The sequence below is a fragment of the Bicyclus anynana genome, chromosome 1, assembly GCF_947172395.1.
Source record: "Bicyclus anynana chromosome 1, ilBicAnyn1.1, whole genome shotgun sequence".
Lineage (NCBI taxonomy): Eukaryota > Metazoa > Arthropoda > Insecta > Lepidoptera > Nymphalidae > Bicyclus > Bicyclus anynana.
In genome coordinates this window covers 7,226,093-7,235,374 of record NC_069083.1, presented here as the reverse complement: position 1 = coordinate 7,235,374, position 9,282 = coordinate 7,226,093, and the positions used below count along the sequence as shown (strand labels likewise).

Here is a 9,282-nt window from a genome sequence, read left to right as displayed (position 1 = left end):
AAGGAAAGGGGTGGCGGCCAGAATAAGGTTGAGAGCCTAATAATAAGCAAAATCTCCTCGGTAAAGGAGCTGGCCTCACGCTCAGAGGTCATGGGGTCATGTTTTTTTTCGACTAATTGGACGTGAACGGGAATATTGGGCATAAGTAAGTATTATAAGACATACTCGTAATATGACAAAATTATTAAAAAAAAAACCAATGTATAGAAGTTTTAAATGTGCAGCAAATAGGTAATGTAAAATATATGTAATAACTCGGTGATGTAACTCATCAGGTGACTTAAATCTCAATGATCAATGACACCAAGTTGTACACAAATGAAAGCACTTCACGGTCATAATAATCAACTGCGAACTGGGTATCAATTTGCGACATAGCAACGACGAACAATTTTAGCACTACCTTGCAGTAGCTAATACATCTGTACCAATTTAAAGATTTGTATTTTTGTATGTAACGAATAAACTCGAAACTACTGCATCGATTTGAAAAATTCTTTCACCAATAGAAAGCTACATTTTCAGGTCGTAACATAGGCTATATTTTTCACCGTATTCCCACCGAAGAGGGGAACAATGTCAAACCACGACGTAGGTTCGTACCTATGGCATAATGCACTGTACGACATAGTCATGTATGTCGTACAGTGCAATAAGACAAATTCCATGGGGCAATACATATTTTCAATGGGGCAATATATATTATCGATTTTTTTTCTGATGGACCTCAGCGGCGTCACCGGAGGGTTAATATTACAGACTTAATTGGTCTAAGGAGCTTCCTTAGGTTGACGGAACAGGTGGACGGGTTAAAATAACTACGTAATTTTTACCTTTCTGCATATTGTCACAGAAAACATATATTGTACAAGTAATATTGTCCACAAATCATAGTATAAAAAAGTATCAACTTTTTTACTAACTTTTAAAATTGTATAATTTATTACTTAATAATTTTTTGACAAAGCCACCAAAGCTTTACTTTCGTGTACTTATGTAGATATACCATTGGTATACCTATGTTCGAATACATTAAGTATGTGCGTAGTTTAAAATTTTGCATGTCTAAACAACTTCCTGTTACTTTGAAATTTTGCATGCATGTAATGTTGTAGGTATCAGAACTAGGTAAGTATACAAAGAGTTATGTTGCCAAGCAAATAAAATACAGGCAAAATTTACCCCGAAGAGAATTAAAAGCAGGCGAGTGGTACGTTCTCGTATGGTGTTTAAATCATGCTGGTTGTTGGAGCTAACAGGTAACAAAGGTTCAGACCCTTAGTATAATAATAATTCATTCTATTCAGAATAAATCATTACATAATAAGTAAGTCAAGTGCTTTGTAAGAAATACACATTCTATTATAGCCAACCAAGCAAGCCTATAATATTACTGTAGGTTGAAAGGTATATTTTGGTGCTAAATGTCTAATGAGTTTTATGAGGCGTGCTTTGGATTTTCGTGATTTTCCGAAAACCACATCGCTATTCCACTTAAATGAATAAGGATTTTATTTATCTTGCTCAGAAGTAGGTATATGTATTGTCTTGTACTTGATTAGAAATTGTTTTTGTTTCATATTGAACTGAATATATAACTAGCCCTACTTGTATGGGATATAGGGCGAACTATGGGCCCTTTTCTATTCTACGCTAATCCACACCTTCTGACCCTATTGCTTTGTCATGTTAATTTTATAGACTTGCGGGAATTATTAATATTGGACTTCGGTCGCGAACGGTTCAAATGCGTTTTACAATAATACAATGAATGTATTTGAATGTGAAAAAATAGTCACTTTACACACACATAGACAAGAACAACTATGCTAAAGTAGGTAGCTATTTGTGTTATCGCTTGTAGAACTATTTCTATTTCTATGTATTGCAAACTATTCTCTAATCCTTTATACGACTTTATTCATCATCGATGTTAAGGAATGCCTACATAATAGAAGCATTGCCAGAGGGGTAATGTCTAGCGAGACCCCTAATCTAAATAGTCCAAGCTTTCACAAATTAGCGGAAAGTTTAGTGATGCGTACAACCTACGAATGGAAATAAATTAATTAAACAAATAAAAAAACCCGACTGCATAAATGATACAAAATCTGAAAAGAAAAAAAACAAGCTCAGTCCAGAAGTGTAGAAAGCAATTAGAAAACAGTCGGGACCTATTATTTTGAATAGAATGATTTTCGTCTACATTTTTAATAGGTCACGACTATATTAAAAAAAAAAAATTTTTTTTCACCTAGAGTCTAAAGAGTCTCACAGTCGTCTTGTTGGTATTTTTTAAGTTTCACCTATCTAAGAACACTTGGGTTATTAAGACTAATCTAACGATATCTTAATTACGAAAATCCGTGCAGCAGTTTGGAAGATATGAGGTAATAAACAATATTACATACATACATACATGCATACATACATACATGCATACATACATACATGCATACATACATACATGCATACAAGATACGCACGAAAAACATAACCCTTCTTGCAGTCGGGTAAAAATTGGGGATGGCCTACGCCGTAGAGGCAACGTTAGGTACACAATTAAACTATTATTTTTAGTTTGGTTAATCTAAAAAAGAATTCTAGTAAATAATATTAAATTATATTATTTACTAGTTGACGCTGCGCGGTTTCATCCGCGTGGTTCCCGTTCCCGTAAGAATACGGGGATAAAATATGCCTCGGTAAATAGGCTATCTAACACTTAAAGAATTTTTAAAATCGGACCAGTAGTTCCTGAGATTAGCGCGTTCAAGCAAACAAACAAACAAACTCTTAAGCTTTATAATATTACTATAGATTGATTTTATTTAGTAGATAAGGCTTGTTATTTCATTTATTGAATTTGTGATCTGGTTTAAACCTTTACCAATGGAAGACCTTGGCTAACTTGTATTTTTGGATACTTTGCTTTGAAAAACTTTAAAAGTTTTTTGTCTATGTTGTTCATATTATGGTCAGATGGCAAATTACTTTTTGTGATGTTATCTAGTAACGGATGGCTGATGTCGATAACTATTGAAATAGGTAGGTACTTTCCACAATTAAAAACTAGGTAGGTAGGTACTAGTATGTACTTGTTGGGTGCCGTTTGTTTGAATCTACTTTGACTTTGTCTAACATCATCATCGTCATTAAAAACCACATTCGGCTCACTGTTGAGCACGAGTTTCCTCTCAGAATGATGCTAATAGTCCACCACACTCGCATGCGGATTGGCAGTCTTCACGCACGTAAAGAATTAAGAAAATTCTCTGGTACGCAGGTTTCCTCACGATGTTTTTCCTTTATCGTTTGACACGTGATATTTAATTTCTTAATATGCACATGACTCAAAAGCTGGAGATGCTTGCATCGGACCGGGTTGTCTAATGTGCAGTTACATAAATGAAAAAAAAAAGTGAAAATACACTGATAAGACGTTGAATCTATACAAGTATATCCTATCAAACTTTTCATGATTCCATATGCATGCAGGTTTTTATTCTGTATCTATGAGTAAACGGAAAAGTCACAATATAGGAAAACAAACTGGGTTGTTTAATAAATAATTATCCTTTATTATGTCCTTTTATTATTATCATTAAATGATGAATGAGGCAAACCATGCAGTCTGATCACATGTTTGACTCGTGGTAGATATAGACGGAGGTATGTAATAAATAGTAGTTAAAGGATAATTTAAGACAAATTATCCCTTAATTACTCACTAGTGTTTGGTCGTATTTGTATCCAAGTTCCTTAGTCATGAGCGCGGTCGCGTGATGTAGTTTGAATGGGACATTAGATATTGTATGACTGGGAGGCAGCGGCGTAGCGTGCCTTAGAGGCCTGTATCAAAAGTAGTTGGGGGTCCAATAAACGAGCGGAAAATCCCGAAAAATCCGTTTGATTTTTGATTTCCTCTACCTAACTCTACTTTCACCACAAAAGTCTATCTTTTTTACTTGTATCAATTCTGCAGCTTTTTTATGTTTTTCCCCGCACCATAAGATTAAATAATATTGTAGATTACTATTTACAATTTTTTGCTTTCACACGTAAAGGGCCCCTTAATAGTAACTAACTAACTAACTTAAATTTAATAGTTCGGGGGCCCCGTATCAATGATAAGGCTGATACAGCGATCGCTACGCCCCTGCTTAGAGGCCCCCATAGGCTGATGAAAAATAATGTATACGTGGGCCACTTTCATTACAATTATTTTAAGTCCAACATAAAACGGTGTACTTACATAAAATAAACCGGAAATATGCGCGAATGAGAGTTGGAACTCTCACACTGAATCATCATCATCATCATCATCATCATCATCATCATCGTCATTTCAGCCGTAGGACGTCCACTGCAAGAAACAGACTTTTTGTAGGGACTTCAAAACATCAAGATCCTGAGCGCGTCTGCATCCAGTGAATCCCAGCGACTCGCTTGATGACGTCAGTGTACCTAGTGGGGGCTCCCCCATTAGTTGGAATAGCGACAAAGCGCAGTGTTGCCTGTTGGTGGACCGACCAACACTGCGCTTTCTAGTGCGGGGTGCAGCCAGCACAGTGGGACCCCAACGTCTATCGGCTCTTCGAACTATGTGCCCCGCCCGCCATATATCTGTATGTATCTCATATTATGTTTTAACTGATGATCAGTTTAAAGCCGGTGCTAAGCCGGTGTTGTGCTAATTTAAGCCGTTTCTGAAAGAACACTGTCTGAAAACTTTAATCTTTATGATATTTTCACATGGCTTGAATTAATACATCATCGGGCTAGCATCGCCTTCACAATAATCATCAATTAGAACATAACATGATATATAGAACTTAGTATGATGTTATTTTTCGGTTTTTAGTTTAGTCAGTATGTTTTATATTAGTTCGTAACCATTAATTTCTTTTGTTCAACATATGTATACCTACTTGTATATTACAGACCACATGTTTGGAGTATTTTAAATATTAACTCAAATATCATCATCAAATTTACACAAAGATTCACAAACCGCAGTTACGTGAGGTTGTAGTCACCTGTGTAGACATGTGGTATGACTAACTCAAGTATCCCATTAATCATTATATAGTTTCCTTATTTAGTTACATTCGGTTTTAATAACAAACCTACTGGTATTTACAAAATAAGGACGTAAAAGCGTATTATTTATTTATTTTTTTAGAGGTAAGAAATTATATAATTCAATGTAAAAGAATATGGAGGGCTTTATTTATTTATTTACGGACGCCCGCGATTTCGTCCGCGTGGTATTTCACCACTTTAGGAGTTGATGTTTAAAAATTCTTGAATCACATTATATTTCATACTAGCGAACGCCCGCGACTTCGTCCGCGTGGAAATCAATGTAAACTTTCAAGCCCTATTTCACCACTTTATGGGTTGAATTTTTTTTTTTTAATTACATTATTTTATGATTTATGAACACTTACTGACTGATTCACTTAGGTCACGGTTACCTCGGGTCCCTCCCGAATGGCTCTCTAAGCCGAGGTCCGAGTCTCATAGGAGATGCCCTTAGAGAGCCGTTCTGTCCTCTGTCTTTATTTCAGCCTTCGGGTCTCATCAGGCGATGCTTCTGCACTCGCCCAACCCCCCGTAACGTATAGAAATCGACCAGTTTTATTATAATTTTAAAACTGTAACTAAAATGAAGGACTTTCCATACAAATCCCTATTTCACCCCCTTCTATTTTTATTTTAGGGTCATAAAGTAGCCTATATTTTGCCCCAAGGTTTCATTTACCCAACCAAAATTCATCTTGATCGGTTCAGCCGTTTAGTCGTGAAAACAGACAGACAGACAGATTTACTTTCGTATTTATAATATTCTTTTTCACTGCACTTTCATTTAGAGACCCCACTTGAGTATTTTGACGGCCTCCGTAGCGCTGTGGTAAGCGCGGTGGATTTACAAGACGGAGGTCCTGGGTTCAATCCCCGGCTGGATAATTTGAGGTTTTCTTAATTGGTCCAGGTCTGGCTGGTGGGAGGCTTCGGCCGTGGCTAGTTACCACCTTACCGACAAAGACGTACCGCCAAGCGATTTAGCGGTCCGGTACGATGTCGTGTAGAAACCGAAAGGAGTGTGGATTTTCATCCTCCTTCTAACAAGTCCGCTTCCATCTTAGACTGCATCATCCCTTACCATCAATTGAGATTGTAATCAAGGGCTAACTTGTAAAAAATTAAATATATAAACCTTACGTCGGGGGTTTAAAAATATTTACAGAATAGTGCTGTTGGACCACAGAATATGGCCGTGATAGCCCAGTGGATATGACCTCTGCCTCCGATCCCGGAGGGCGTGGGTTCGAATCCGGTCCGGGGCATGCACCTCCAACTTTTCAGCTGTGTGCATTTAAAGAAATTAAATATCACGTGTCTCAATCGGTGAAGGAAAACATCGTGAGGAAACCTGCATACTAGAGAATTATCTTAATTCTCTGCGTGTGTGAAGTTTGCCAATCCGCATTGGGCCAGCGTGGTGGACTATTGGCCTTACCCCTCTCATTCTGAGAGGAGACTCGAGCTCAGCAGTGAGCCGAATATGGGTTGATGACGACCACAGAATATATAATAGTATAGACTGGACCCAGCAGACAGGATTGCGCCGAGAAAATACCCATCCGTTATAAATACGCACGTTTCTTACTCACTTTACGTAGGTCAAGTGCGTACTCTAGTTACGAATACGTGACAGACGTAATCTGAGGTCGCGTTATTCCCGTTATGCAGATTCATTGAAGTTGTTTTTTTAATTGTGTAATAGGTATTGTAGGCTGTGACCACAGGAAAAGTCATAACCGCAAAAGTCGTACGATCTATTTGGTAATTACGTTTTTTAATAGACTTCAAATTTATGGTCCATACTAGCGGACGCCCGCGACTTCGTCCGCGTAGAATTTAGTTTTCACAAATCCCTCGGGAACCATGGACGTTTCCGGGATAAAAAGTAGTATATGTGTATGTGTAATCCATGCTATAATATGTATATACAATACCAATTTTCAGCTAGTTCGGTTAAGTAGTCGAGGCGTGAAAGAGTAAGATACATTCATATAATTAAAATCACCAGTTTTCGCAAATCTCGGGAAACCATGGATTTTTTCGGGATAAAAAGTAGCCTATGTGTTAATCCAGAGTAAAATCCATTTCCATTCCAAATTACAGCCAATTCGCTTCAGAAGTAGCGGCGTTAAAGAGTAACAAAAATCCAAACATACATCCAAACATCCATACAAACTTTCGCGTTTATAATATTAGCAGGATTTGATCCGTATGTAGGTAAGTAGGTATGTGTAGTGTAGTATCATCACCATTAACAACTCACTGTTGAGCATCAGTCTCCTCTTAGAAAGAGAGGCAGACTTGACACACGTAGAGAATTAAGAAAATTCTCAGACAGTTATGTAGGTTTAATCACGATGTTTTTACTTTACCGTTTGAGACACGTTTCTTAAAATGCACATACTTAACTGAAAAATTGGAGATGCCCGGACCGAATTCGAGCCTACGCCGAACCGAAGGCAGAGGTCATATCCACTGGGCTATCACTATCCAATAATTCAAAATATCTCAACAATATGAAAAACAGCACCTAGCATCACCTATTAAATCCAACCAACCATCATCATAAACCATCATATTAAATACTGACTATCACCAAAAAATACCTAAAACTGTAGAGGTAGGTAAATTGGAATAATATATCTAATAGGTGTTCAGTTGATTGGTGTAATGATTTATCGCAAAACGCAAAATGGAAACTGAGCTCAGTATCGTCAGTATTATTGATGGTTCTACAAGTGATTGTGTGATGGCAGCAACAATATTAGAACCAATATAGAAAGGATTTTGGTGACAGAAGGGCTAGCACATTTATCGCCTGCCTGAGTTCTCTATCCAGCTACGAGTATGAGTATATAAAGCTTAATATCAGCCTGGTTGTGCAATGCGGAACCTTCCACGAAACCATTCTTGCCACCATTCCACGTGGGCATGATCTGTATAGTTATTAGGATAAGTTACCTTAAGTTTCCTATTGCATTCTTTCAAAAGGATTTTAAACCATTCTGTTAAATACTTGTTATCGCTGCGTTGCAACGACTTGCGGTACGGACGGCTTCAGTGTTCTCGTAGCCGTAGTGTTTACTTGCTCAATGCTCGTGGCGTTCGAACCGTCCACATCTTTTGTTGTGTAATTCTTTATGGGTTTCTTGGAATAGGCGGGGAGAGTGACTTGAGTGGAAAAGGGGAGTGTTAGATATCTGTCAAAGGCGCCTTTAACCCTACACACATCGTTCACAAGTGCGTAACTTCACTCAAAGTCATTCTCTACCATTCTAGGGTCTTATTTTGGTTACAGTTTGATTTGTTAAGTAAGTTGTCCTGACAATTAGTGTTGTGAATCATAACCTTTGTTCGACATTAGTTGTCTTATTTTTGTAATCACTTTTGAGTCTGCTAAAATACTGTTATTGAAAAAAAGTAAAATCCAAAATGGTTGGTTTGTGTTTTGGACCACAACAATTTTCCATCGATTTTAAAAGAGAACCAGTTGCCGATTTGCGGTCGCAACTCGCATGGAATTGTTTAACCTTTTTAAGGTATCCACTAACCTGTTAAACAGGATAATACGAAAACTTATTATGTACTTTTACGAACCTATAAAGTACTCGTTCTATAACTTGTGCGCGTTTATTTATAACGGTAAATGTCGAACAGAAATCTGCGCAGTTAAGTTTAGGTTGCCCTTCAATCAAAGCTTTCGATGATTTTCTTTTATTTGTTATGTCATCACCACACAATCAGTGTCATTTCACTGATTGTGAGGTGATTTCATAGATTAGTTGTTAATTCTAAACATTGTTAGCATTGTATGTGTGCACTGCTGCATAGCAAGCAAGAAAACCCATTTTGTGTTATGCTTGAAAATTTCATGCTCTGCTGACATTATAACCTATGTTTGCACTCGTGATGTTTAAAAATAAAGCTGGTATGTATAGTAGCAGCCCCGTAGTTTCACCCATGGAAATACAGGCATAAAATATAGCCATGACTATAATAATATGCTCCCGATCGATTTTTTTTAATCCCGGCGGCCAATCTCATGTTGAGATTAACCATATAGGTACACACGTGTGCGCCCAAGCACAGGTGCACGGTCCACGGGACCAATGAGGCAGCCATGATTTATATGAGTGTGTGTATTATATTATGAATGTAATTCACAAATAATGTGACTTTCTATTGGTACAA

The 9,282-nt window shown here is 37.4% G+C and overlaps 1 long non-coding RNA gene across 2 annotated transcripts in view; it reads right to left on the bottom strand.

Moving 5' to 3' along the window:
- The window catches only part of LOC128198073 (uncharacterized), a 47,489-nt gene that overhangs the window by 24,853 nt on the left and 13,354 nt on the right, over positions 1-9,282 (bottom strand). The window contains exon 1 of one of the 2 annotated variants that reach the window (XR_008250815.1): positions 4,256-4,413. The exons of the other annotated variant lie outside the window; for it this stretch is intronic. This is a non-coding gene — a long non-coding RNA (uncharacterized LOC128198073). Of the gene's footprint in view, positions 1-4,255; positions 4,414-9,282 lie in introns of those variants that run through there. 2 annotated transcript variants of the gene reach the window in all.